The sequence below is a fragment of the Nematolebias whitei genome, chromosome 10, assembly GCF_014905685.2.
Source record: "Nematolebias whitei isolate Nwh7 chromosome 10, NemWhi1, whole genome shotgun sequence".
Lineage (NCBI taxonomy): Eukaryota > Metazoa > Chordata > Actinopteri > Cyprinodontiformes > Rivulidae > Nematolebias > Nematolebias whitei.
This window is the reverse complement of record NC_056507.1, coordinates 21,641,454-21,655,597: the sequence shown is the minus strand read 5'-3', so window position 1 is coordinate 21,655,597 and position 14,144 is coordinate 21,641,454.

Below are 14,144 nucleotides of genomic sequence, written 5' to 3'. Positions count from 1 at the left end.
TGTGTTCAACCTGACTTTGCCTGAGCTGCGGTAAGGTTTTAGAATACCAAGGTTATTCCAGGTCACGTTGGTGACACACCCAGTACCCCAATGAAAGGCTTCTCCATCGCCACCAACACAAGCGCTCCTGCAATTGTCAATTAGTGAGTGTAGGCACTGGCTGCATGTGGTGACTCAATGCCATGACTCAGTGACCGGTAAATACCCGAAATGGGCAATAAAAACAATTCCATTGAGGCCCGACAGCAGGAATAGACAGTTTTTACACACATAGACTGGTTTTGTGCCAAAACAAGAAAGCACCACAAGACTGTGGGTTTCAAGCCAGACACAGGTGACTGTAGCAAACCAAAAGGTCTAACAGATCCATTCAGTCCCTCTGTCTGGGTAACAGCCAGGTTCTGGAGCTTCTGGACTGAGTGGACCTGAGTGAACTCAGGGAATCTCACACATGTGATGGCACTGACCAGGGATAGGCAAAGACCATCACACCCTGGTGTTCCATTTTTGACCCAGAAAGCCCGACGGCCATGAAAACACACTCCCTCCCAACCCGCCGAGGCAAACAGGGGGAACCCTAGCCAGTGTAGACTTAGCAGCTTGGCGTTGTGTACTCTCTGTCATGTGGACCATGAGTGATTTTATTCCCAGAGAGTCAATGTCTGGGGCGTTTGGGTTAGAAGAAGGTGGAATAGAATTGATATATTTTAGTTGAAAGAAGAAGAAATCAAAGAGAAAGAGACAATTTTAGGCACGTTGGGTTCTGATGGGAACAAAGGCTGATTTAGAGCTGGACAACTTCCTCCTGGAGACACACATGACAGCTCTGGATGTCACAAACACACAAAGGCTGCTTGGGGATGCGTTTTATAGAACTATGATCACTACCTATCGATATAGCTTTAAATTACGCAGCTCTCGAACCAGTTTTTATATATTATGAACTATCTTTTTAAAATGACATTTTGGTGCAGGCATCTGACATTGTCTGGTAGCTTCATTTGAAGATCACTTCCAAACAATCCACTCAAACTTGACAAATCAGCTACAGAATTAAAAAAAAAAAAAAAAAAAAAAAAAAATCTATGTTTTGATTTAAACATTCTTAAAAATATAGCTTGTAACAATTATACCAGCATATTAAGAATGTTGTTATTTTCAGTATACAAACTATATCCTTAAGGTATGGGTAAAACCATGTAAAATGTCCTTGCACTGTTGGAAACATACAAAGAAGGTTTAGCACTTTGTTTTTATTTGATGTAATTGTCTGAGTGTTTTAATTTTTTATTACAGCTGCTGTTTTTACTGCCTCGCACAGTGACTGCTGGATGTGGGCACCAGTGACCTCTGTGACCTGAAAAAGAAGAAGCGGGCAAAGAAAATGGATGGATGGATGCCTTATTTTTTATTTATTTTTGTTCAGACAAGGTATCCAAGAAAAAGGGGAAATGAATTATCTCCTACGTAGGAAGGGTATTTCTTGCAAAGTGCATTTTCTGAATCTTGGCCTACACAAGTCACTCATTTACCCTTCTGAGTGGACTGTGAAAAGTTCAGAGCAAGACAAACATGGACAAGATTCCTGAGAGAAACGTTCATTTCAAGACTGATGAGGGTCTCCTTCAACCACCAGAACCACCTAAACCTCTGGAAACAGGAAATGAAATTAACCTGTTTTATCAACTGAGGGTTTGGTCCTACCATTACTGTCAACCTTTTCCATAAAGATTATTTGTGCTTGTGTTTTGTACAATTTCATTGCATTTTACACATCAGGGACACAATACCATCTTTAATATTTGTAACCACATGAGCATGTTCATTCTTGGACACTTCAAAAGCCAAAGTAACCACACTCTGCCTCATTAGGCAGAATAAACCACAGCCAATGGACAAGATGCTGATTTGAAATGTCGTTTGTCTTTAAAAATTAGATACAGTAAAATAACCAAAAGCATTTCATACTTTATCTCTGAGCTTTAGTGTCTTAATAATGTCCAACTTGAAGTGTCTGGTTTAAAATAGAGAAGGGTGGATAGAGCTCACATTGAACAGCTGCAGAGCCACAGCACAGCAAACACTGATGCCTGGCTCTCATCCGCACAAATAAGCCTTTCAATCCTTTCCCTCACTTTTGTCCCATCAATACCTGAACTCTTCAGCGAGACCAAAGCCACCAACTCCAACATTCCCTTTGCCCACTGCAAACACACGGATACGTGAATGGTGTCCACTGTACCTTGTGCCACTCCCCTCTCTGTGGGGTAAAACACATTTTGACAGGCCTGTATTTATGGCCCACCGGATTCGTGTTGGAATGAATCATGAAAAGGACCAAAATCTTCCGTCTGGATGCTCATTTAAATCAAATGTTGGTCAGCTGGGAGGATCTGGCTTTGTGTGTGGCCCATGTAGAAAGAATGGGGCTTGTATGGATGACAGCATGTTTGGAAAAATTAAGATAAGCCGTCTAATGAGGAGCAAACTGTGTTTATTATTCTGCTGTTGTTATCCGTTTGTGTCTGTGAGGATGAATACGTCAGACTTTAACTGCTGAAAGTTGGTGAGAAACATTGAAAGCCTTATGCAAAAAAAAAAAAAAAGAGAAATCATGTAATAAAGTTCATGCTCAATAATACAGGTAGAGAATCCAACAAAGTTGTCAGGTCATCTGGACGGTTTCTTTTTTTCTTTTTTCATTCTTTCTTTTTTTATTTTTGGGTTGAAATGTTTCAACCTTCATCCAAAAGACTTCATCATCCAAGGAGCCACAACAAACTGAGTCCCACAAGCAGCACATCCGCATAGTGGTCCAACCAGTTTGCTGGTGATAAGAAAGTTTCTGGGGCCCGCCCTCTCCCCTGTCGACTCCTCTGAGGCAGCCATAGCAAAGTGGTTCAAAACATCTAAGTTCATGCTCAATAATCCTGGTACAAGTTCAGTCAGGTCATCTGGACGGTTTCTTTTTTATTGTTGTTGAGACGTTTTGTCCATCATCCAAAGGACTTTATCAGTTCAAGGAGCCACAACAAACTGAGTCCCACAAGCAGCACTCTAACATAGTGGACCAACCAGTTTGACGGTGATCAGATGGTTTCTGGGGCCTGCCCTCTCCCCCGTCAACTTCTCCGAGGTAGCTTTAGCCAAAGTGGTTCAAAACCAGGGCAGCACGGTGGTGCAACTGGTAGAGCTGCTGCCTCTGAGCGAGCAGGTCCTTGGTTCAAACCCTGGTCCAAGGGCCTTTCTGGGTGGAGTTTGCATGTTCTCTCCGTGCATGCGTGGGTTTTCTCCGGGTACTCCGGTTTCCTCCCACAGACCAAAAACATGCATGTTAGGCTGATTGGTAACTCTAAATTGTCCCTAGGTGTGAGTGAAAGAGTGAATGGTTGTTTGTCTCGTTTGTCTCTATGTGGCCCTGTGATGGACTTGCGACCCGTCCAGGGTGTACCCCGCCTCTCGCACCGTGATTGCTGGACATGGGCACCGGCGACCCCCGTGACCCAAAATGGAACAAGCGGGTAAAGATAATGGATGGATGGATGGATGGATGGTTCAAAACCATCTTATCACCAGCAAACTGGTTGATCCACTATGTGAGTGTGCTGCTTGTGGGACTCAGTTTGTTGTGGCTCTTTGGACTGATGAAGTGCTTTGGATGAAGGATGAAACATCTCAACAAAAAAAGAAACCGTCCAGATGACCTGACTGAACTTTGTTGCTTATAATAAAGTGTTCATTAAATTCATTTTTAATGAACAGCTGAGTACTTGAATCAATGTTGCCTATAAGATCAATTTGGTCTTAATCAACTTCTGGATCAACTGGTCCAGAATGCAGCAGCCCGATTTGCTACAACCGTATGTCCCACCACGCTCCCTGAGGTCAGCGGACCAGTTGCTCCTCACAGTTCCAGGAACTCGACTTAAGCGCAGAGGTGATAGGGCCTTCTCTGTAGCAGGACCAAGACTCTGGAACGAGTTACCTCTGCTTGTCAGACAGGCCCCCTCCCTCTCGGTTTTCAAGTCCTGTTTAAAAACTCACTACTATTCAATAGCTTTCAACACCAGATGATCTGTGTTTTGATCCTGTATGCTCCACACTGGTTTGTCGTCATTATCTTCATCATTTTTTGCCTATATTCTGATTTACCTCATTTTGTATTTTGCTTTGTGTGTTACCTGTTGTTTTGTCTGTACAGCACTTTGGTTGGCCTTGTTGCTGTTTTTAGTGCTTTATAAATAAAGTGGTATGGTATGGTATTTGTTTTATTGTGCAAATTCAGCATTTTCATTATTTACATGCATCTTGATAAAAATGTGTACAAAAAATTCTATGAACAATCATCCTCCATAGTGTTGGAATATTGTTGTGATAAGTAAAAACAACTGATGCAAAAAAAAAAAGACTGCAAAGAAAAAAAAGGACTTTGTTTTCTTTCCCACACGTGCTGCACATACTGTGTCACCCCAGGACACACCGTCTCAGTGGGTGTGTGGTAACAATGGATGCTGGGGTGAGCTAGGGCAAAGATCTCTGGTCCTTCTCCACATAAACCTTTTAATATGAGGCCTCCTCAGAACCAGTCGGCCATCTAAAAGCCCTATACCCTGTAATTGACCTTAAAAATACTTTCCGTGGAGGTCGGCAGTCATGTCATTGGCCTTCGGCCCAAACAGCGGCCGCATCTCCTCAGCCCAAAGGAGCCTGAGAAGGCCTCAGAGGGTATATTTAGTGGCCCTGTCCTTTGAGAGGAGCAGGAGATGCAGATAATGCCAGTCTGAGTATAAAACCACTCTACCGCCCACGAGTGGGCCTCTGATAGTGATGTTTTTTTTGCTCCCACGGGGTTATGTTTCCTGAGGTCACAGTTTAATTACACAAAAGCCAGGTGAATGTACAGGTGGTACTGAAATTTAATGCAGACATTAGTCCAAGTTAACTGTACATTCCAGGCACAGGATTGAGAGAAATCAATGTACAGTAGCTGGGATTTAAAATTAAGCTGCTACATCTATCAAGAGCTGTTATGCATCACAAGCAAGAAATACAAGATGTGAAAAATCCAACAAAATAACAAGCCAGACAATAGTGGTTTGTGATTTTATTATTTTTATTTACTTTGTGTTTTTCCTTTCGGCTGCTCTCTTCTTCAGGGGTCGCCACAGCGAACTAACTCTCACGAAGATTTGGCGATTGTTTTTAAGCCGGATGCCCTTCCTGACACAACCACAGACCACAGAGTTACCGCAGCCCTCTGTGTGGAGATGAACCGGTGGCCTTCCAATCACAGGCTCACCTTCTCTAACCTCTGTGCCACCACTCCCATTTTATATCTTTTTAAAATAATAATATCTTTATAGTTTACAATATGATCATACTTTTTAGTCAAAATGACTACTATCAGGCATAATGTGTGGAAAAAGTGAACAGTTTTGCCTTAAATGAATCCAATTTGGTTTTAAAGAATGACATTCAAAACAATTGAAACATTTTCAATTAATTCATATTTCTAGGTTGTAAAGAGACTGAGGTTTTTCATGAAACGATGCTTTTGACCCCAACTGAATCTGAGCTTCTCAATTTGTTATTTTTGATCAAATCACCTATCACTGTTGTCTCCATACCTACTAATTATGATGGAACTTTTGCAGTCAATAGATGTAAAGCTACATATAGTGGCATTGTATTCAAAACATTAAAAGGGCTTAACCCTCTTCACCTATTGCCACTCAGGTAAAATACCTGCAGGCTTCTATTAGCGACTGAAGCTAGGTGCAGCTGGATGGATTTTAAAGTTTCTGTCATGAGTAAAGTTTGCGATGAATCACAGCTTTTATCTGCCTTTAAATATTCCTTTGCAAGAACAAAAACAGCCCAGTTTTCCTTTTGAGTTGAATGCCCCAGTCTGACAGACACTCAGTAAAATAAAAGTCTCTTAAAGGCCATTACTTAGACGAGGACAGAGCTGCGACGCAACACACTTTCATGTCAGAAGAGTGCAACAACTGAATATGGTTATTATTAAAACAGAATGGTCATCATATAAGCAACTGGAGCAACAAGCGCTGCTCAACTCTTTGCCAATGGCCATTGAGAGACAAGATGAGCTAATGTTCTCTCATAAGAACTGGAATCTCACCTTTAAATTATTTCCAGTGAGAAGCTGCTTGTGCTTTAGAACTGGAAGCTACAAGCCTTGGCAAGCTTTAACAAACCCCCTAAAGACAGCTTCACTCTTCAAACTATAGATGTCATGGCCTTCAGCGATGTACACTAAGATATTAAACACTAACCAGGCATCATTTTCACTTTAAATGATCTATAAAATTCACTAAATTGTGGTTACAAACCTTCAAACCCTTGTTAAAAGTATTTTTTTCAACAGATGTGGAAATCCATGAACACATTACATAGGAAGACAAAGAAACAGTCTCAAAATGTTGCTGCTAGAGTCCCTACCCCTGAGTATAAAATCCCAGCCCAACAATAATAAAGGAACACTTTTGATCCTCTGTATAAAAAGACAGCTACAGAGCTCGACAAACCAGGGGTTCGTGTGCTCGCTGTGGTCACAGTGACAGATCTGCTGACCACTCCTTGCCCATCTGGGCTGCCGGTGGTGCTCTGCCTGCTCTCTGAGGACACAGAGTTCAGACCAGTAATTTAGTTCAGCTGAGCTACAGTGATATTTCCAGATTAATATGAGCCATATTCTTTTAGAACTGTCCTTTCTTTCTTCTTCTTTTTACATCTTACATGCTCAAAAACGTCTGGCTGAGGATAAAAGAAAGAAACAGGAATGAAAAATAAAAAAAAGATGGACTTGTTTTATGCTTTGTGAGGCAAACATATGGGATAACTTGCTGCAGAATGGCATGCTCTTACATTTTCTGATAACCTCCATAACAACCAGTGGGCACTTTCAATACATTTCCAGTGCTTTGTGTCAACATCCACTTCAGTTTTAGGTTATCAGAGCACAAAATGGATTTACATTTTAATGTTACTTTTTGGGTGGAATGGTGGATCAGTTAGTAGAGCTGTTGCCTCACAGCAAGAAGGTTGCTGGATTGAATCCCGGCCGGGGACCTTTCTTGGTGGAGTTTGCATGTTGTCTCTGTGCATGAGTGGGTTTTCTCCAGGTACTCCGGTTTCCTCCCACAGACCAAAAACATGCATGTTAGGCTGATTGGTAACTCTAAATTGTCCCTAGGTGTGAGTGAGAGAGTGAATGGTTGTTTGTCTCATTTGTCTCTATGTGTCACTGTGATGGACTTGCGACCCGTCCAGGGTGTCCCCCACCTCTCGCACAGTGATGGCTGGACATGGGCACCAGTGATCCCCGCTACCCAAAATGGAAGAAGCGGGTAAAAGATAATGGATGGATAGACTTTGACAGAAACTATTTAGTTAGCCGTTTAGTTCAATAATATGTTACTTGCATTTCAAATAGATTTGGACAGAACAGTTTTAGATAAACCTTGAAAAAGACGCTTGATCCAGAGCAATATTACAAGATCTTGTGGAATCTGTTGGAACTTAAAATATGTGTTGAGGAAGACTGTCAGACACTACCACACCAAACTTCAGTTGAAGAGCTGTAAATTTAATTGCTATAATTTTGTGTTGGTAACTGATTAGCTGTAATGACTGTTTTTAATTAGATCAACTCCAAACATTATTCAGTTGTAAATGTACATCCAAAGCCAACAAAGCCCATGCTCAATAATCCAGGTATACAATCCAACAATTTTCAGTCAGGTCTATCCAAAGATTGCTTTCTAAAGGTTTATTTCAAATCGATCTTGTAGTTTATGAGATAACTATGTACTAGACAGGGCTAACGCCAATGGTCATTGTAAAATATTAAAAACAAAAACATTCATGCATTCATGCGCTCAAAAGCATCTTTTTCCATTTTAAAAGAATATCCCTGATATACCCGAGTTTGAACTTGATGCTGACGCACTACATCCCATCATGTTGGAAGGACATTTCTGCAGCTGTTATCTCAACTGTCCCCGACTCATAGCAGTGGATTCAACATGCCACTGGTTATACAATAAGCCTATCCAAATGAACACTCCTAACTCTGCAGGGTTAAAAAAAAAAAGATGAATTAGCTTGTAATATTTTTATAGTGTATGTGTTCTGACAAAGGTAAAACCTTAAGTTGGCAGAAAGAAGCTAAACCCAGGGATTAATTTCCAACTGAGTAGTTGGCTGGTGTTGCTGTTGGAACACAACCAGCTGGATGAATGAAAACTTTGCAGATCCTTTCATCAGCTAGCCATTTTGTTAATGCACTTAGTAGAGATTAATCTCCCCCCGCCTCAGAAGTCCCTAGAAAAATATATTAGCTCTATAGCTGATGTGCAATATTTCTCTTAGTCTTCAAATATTTTCTACAGGATCTCCGTTATTTACTTCATAAGCACAGGATAAGGCAAGCTGCCACTTTGGCTGCGGTCCTCGTAGCATCATGGAAGAAGCATACCAATGAAGGACTGATGATGGATGAATGATGGATGAGGATGAACTGCAACGACATTCTCCAGAGATGTGATTGTTTTATGGTTTTCTCATCCTAAAGCAACTGAATAACACTGTTTCTGGATCAACAGCAACACTTATTGGTTGGGTGGGTGCTCATAACCAATGAAATACAATCCTCACTTAATGTACAATAAAATAAACTTTAATTCCTACATGCACTGCTGTGTTCCCAAGTTTTTTTTTTTTTTTTTTTTTCCCCCAAAAGTGTTTCCCGTCTCTTATCCATCTGCCACACTGCGTGCCTGTGATGTCTGAGCTGGGAAATCTTGTTGGCTGGGGTTTCTTCACCCAAAGTGCTCGAACATAAGAACTGAACAGTGGGTTTGAAAGAAAACATGAAATTAGTGGTGAGTCATCTTTGGCTACTATGTTATTAAATAATTTCTTGACCAGAAATGTTTTCAATTAATTTAAAGTTCCATGAAGTCAGATGAAAAGAAAAAATAAAACTCCCCAAAAATATGCCTGTATTGTACAGCAAAGATGGAAAAGAGGATTTACTTTATGAAAGTGGTTTTCTTTTAGATCTTTAAACTGTGCACAAAAAGTTGTCTAGGGAGATAAATGTCACATGTGGAAGGTATTCAACAAAATAAAATGCCAGTTAACTCCAAAACCAAAAGCAACTAACCTGAAAGGACATTTGCTCAAGACTAATTTGTTAGTGGTGCTGTTATGATTGTGATGAGGTGCCATGTGAGACATGACAAGGAAATTCTAGTTATTGACTAAGTGAGAAATTTTGTGGAAATTTAGTGGCTTTAAAAGACCGTATGGTTAGTTTTATAGACAGGAATAGATTTATTTTCTATGTGGAACCTTCAGAGCTCCTGAAGTTCAAATGTCACTTTCTACAAGTTACATACAAGGTGTGAGTTTGGAAACTTTTGCTCAAAAGCAAAACATGATAGCTAGAAGTCAAGAAAAGAACTTGTGCATTTTTTCAACAACAAAACAAAACTTAGTCCCAATTAAAATAATTGGTTTTATTACTTTTCTTTTTCCCATTACGATTGGACCAACATCTTAAACACCAGCATTTAACTGCTGCCGTTATAGCCATCTTCACAGAAACCTCAACTTTTAAAGATGGTGGGAAGAATCAACTTTGCAAGAGTCCAGCTCATCCAAACAGCAAAGTTAACACCCGAGTCATCCACACATTCCCATGCTTTGAGCTTGCCATTAACCCTGGTGACCTGTAACTGTGCGTGTTTGTGTGAGTGTGCCCTGTGTGTTTGCATATCTACTGCTCCTTATGTAGCGCAAGGCCAGAGACCACACCAGCAGAACAGAGGAGCTCTTCCATTATAAACAACTTTTGAATCAGACACTGCATGGCCAAAGTATTTTTCCTACACATTTCTAGCCAATAGTTGGAGCTGGAATTTAATGATGTACGGTAAAAGTGCAGCGTTATTCACTTTTTATGTTGGCAAGATGTTGGTTAAATAAGCCAATCGTGATTCACTTAATAACAGAGAAAGAAGATTGATTTCTGCAACATCTAAAAGATCAATTGTTTTGGTTTATCTGTGTTTCATCTTAACCTCTTCTGATACGGTATAATCCATCAGTGACTGGGACCTGAATGCAGCATGAGCTGCAGATTACTGCTTGATGTAACCAGCCAGTGCACGTTTAGCTTGGTGAAATGTAGCTTTGCATTGCTGAGTGTGGTTCAGATTTATGTTACTGCTGTGGGGCGTGCATGTGGCTAACAGATGGTGGCATCCTGCTTGTCTTTCCTCTGTTGACACAGAACTGCTTACGCAGTCCCTCAGTCCTTCCCTACAGTATCTTCAAACTCCAGTTCAACTCTGTAATGACTGGAGGGTTTTAAACTTTTCATTTCTTTAAATTGCTCCTTTATCCAAGAGTGTTTTGTTATAAATATATATATTTGGTTTATTAAAATACACACACGTTACAAGATACACGATACACGATACACGATTTGAGTTGTTTAATTGAACTGAATGATAACTGAATTCAACTTAGACTTTAATAGAATTAGAATATAATTAGATTGAACTGGGCAGTGATTGATTTGAAAGAATGACTCAAATGAATTTGATCTGGATTATATCCATGGATTGATAATCACATGGACATTCATTACAGTCTCAGCAGAGACATCTGCAACACAACTTCTAGACAAACCATTGGTACGCAGCAAACTCTGACCATGTTAAACTTTCAGTTTGAGTGACAAAAGGATAGGCAGGAGTGGTAATAAACAAACAAACACGATGAAATGATAACTTCAATATTATTCTACTCTTATAAAATTTTCGAAGCTGACAGCATGAATCCAAAACCAAATCTGAGCTTTCTGACTTTAATTGTTGTCATGAATATTAATTGGCAATACTCCAAACACAACAAAAACCTTCTCATAACCATATAGTACACGTTACAGAAATTATCCCAGTGTTTTAACACTGACTTCAGGCTAGTGTGTGTAATTATGAAGCATGTCTGAGACATGTGTGATGTTTGAATGGCTCCAGTTTGAGAAATCTTGATCTTTTCAAGTGTGTTAAATTTACTTTTTGGTGATATAAGGCTCAAACAAGATTCAGAAGAAGATGGTGTTCGTTTGGAAACATTATGCTGAAAGAAAATTATGATGTGCTGTGGTTTTATAATCCTGAGGCTGCAGGTTTGAGTCCAGGTTGTGTCAGGGAGGACCAAAAAAAGTGCCAAATTGATTGTGAAAGTTTGCTCGCTATGGTGACACCTACAGACAGGGAGAAGTTCAAATAAATAACTAAACAACATGCTGGAGGAAAATTATAATAAAAAAAACAATTACCGTAATTAATCTTAATCTCAAACCAGATTAGACTTTCCTAGTTTTTTTAAAGTATGCTGGTTCATGTAAAGTTAACTCAACAAATCATCAAAGTTCATGCTCAATAATCCAGGTAATAATCCAACAATGTTCAGTCAGGTCATCTGGACGGTTTCTTTTTTTGCTGAGACATTTCGTCCTTCATTCGAAGGACTTTTTCAATCTGAGGCGCCAGTCACCAAAACACTCAACAAAGATGGACCAACACCAAATATCCCTCCAGCTTCTGATCATTCCCATGGCTGCCTTGATAAAAGCTCTTTTGGACTCACTGGCTTTCTTTTGAATGTTTGAAAAGTTTTGATGAAACTCGGACCTAAAGATCTTCTAGTTTCAAGCCTTCCCAGCACGACCTCACCAGGTACTTGTATACATCACGTCACTCCATCTTCTACTGCCACCTCATTTAAGTAGTAAAAATCTTGGTGTTACTTTTGATCAGAACATGTCTTTGAACCCCCACATTAAAAACGTTACTAGAACCACCTTCTTCCGCCTGCGTAATATCAATAAAATTAGAAACATCTTATCTAAAGATGATGCAGAAAAAGTGGTTCATGCATTTGTCATGTCTAGACTGGACTATTGTGATGGTTTGTTATCTGGGTGTCCAAAAACTTCTTTAAAACGTCTTCAGTTGATCCAAAATGCTGCTGCCAGAGTCTTAACTGGAGTTAGTGGGACAGATCATCTCTCTCCAGTTTTAGTTTCTCTCCACTGGCTCCATGTCGAATTCAGAATTTAATTCAAAATCTTACTTCTAACCTACAAAGTTCTCAACAACCTAGCTCCATCTTATATTACAGATCTTATTGTTCCATATTTTCCTAACAGAGCACTTCACCTCAGACTGCAGGTTTATTTGCGGTTCCTAGGGTTTCCAATGACAGAATGTGAGGAAGATCTTTCAGTTATCAGGCTCCTCTCTTGTGAAACAAACTTCCAGTTTCTGTCCATGAGGCTGACACATTGTCCAGTTTTAAGACTGGTCTTTAGACTTTCCTTTTTGATAAATTCTATAGTTAGGGTTGGCTTGTTATGTTGCTATAAGCCTTAAGCCTACTAGAGGACAAATTGACCTAATTTCTTAAAATTAATTGTTAAAATTGAATAGTTTCCATTTGATATTATTTATATCTTAACATGTGATTCTCGACCTGCCATTGTGTATCTGTTCCTCCTTCCTGTTCCTCTCAAACAGCCGGTCGAAGCAGATGACCGCTTGTCTTGAGCCTGGTTCTGTTAAAGGTTTCTTCCTCTTGAGGTAGTTTTTCCTTTCCACTGTCGCCTTCATGCTCAAGATGAGAGTTCTGTGATGGAGTTAAACTCAAAGCAGTCTGCTCCTCAGATAAATAATGTTAAATTATTATTTTTATATATGAATGTTTCTGTTCAGTGTCCTGAGACGACTTCTGTTGTGACTTGGTGCTATATAAATAAACTGAATTGAACTGAATCATCACCCTCTGGTTAGTGGTTGACATTTTAGTTCTCTGATTGAACATATGTTTAATCTTCTTCTTCTTTCGGCTTTTCTCTCTTCAGTGGTCACCACAGTGAGTCATCCTCTTCCATCTCACTCTGTCCTCTGCATCCTCTGTCTTCACTCCAACTACCTCCATGTCCTCTATAACTTCATCCATATATCTCCTCTTTGATCTTCATCTTTGGTTTTTCCTGGCAGCTGCATTTCTAACATCCTTCTACCAGTATACCCACTGTCCCTCCTTTGGACATGTCTCATAATGTGATTAAAATATTGACCCATTAACCTATTGAGATCCCAATAAAACTGCAGCTATGACCACTTCTCTACTTGAACAACATGTTTATAAATATTTTACTATTTAATACCACTCATGCTCAGACTGGTCAATGCCTCCCTCCTAATCACACCATTAATTCACCATCAACGCCATCCCAGAAGGCACATTGCTCTCCATTATTCTGCTGGGTAACTTTAAGTCATGTGAGTGATCATAGTGAAAGGTGTTCTTTGAGTACTTGAAAGACTTGAAAGTAGACGTAAGAATTATCACTAGAAAGCATTTCAGTCATCCATCAAGTACTTTATTTATGAACTGAAGTTATTGAAGTTCCATGATTTGGTAGATTATAGTATTTTATCAGTTATGTATAGGGCTCATAATAATACATTTCCTTTAAATATCCAAATCAATTTTGTTAAAAGAGAAAGTTGTTATAATCTTAAGGGGATAGAGATATTTGTGAAACAAAAATTCAGAACTAGTTTGAAGGGACGGTCTACCTCAATCCAGGAAACTGATTTGTGGAATGGTCTGGAGAGTGATGTTAAAAATGCCAAATCAATGTATACGTTTAAGAAAGTGACCAAAGTTGAATTGTTAAAAAAAATATATGAAGTAGCTTAATGTGTATTGTATGAATTGTCCTTCAAGAAGGAGTTATTTATTTTGTTTTGTTACTTGACGATTATTATTGTAATTGTTTGGAAAAAAAAGGGGCAGATATAATAAGATTTTTTTCTTCCTTCTGCTGCCTTTCATTTTATTTTTTTTATTGTATTTCTTATTGTTTATGGAATTGTTTTGTTTTGTTTTAAAAAATGCATAAATTTTATAAAAATAAAAAAACAACTGAATGTTGCGTCACTACGTATAAGAAAGGAAAGCAATAACTTATAACACTGATATACTCAGTAAATGCAACTGTCAGTTCAGTTCTGTTTTTTTAATATGTAATATTT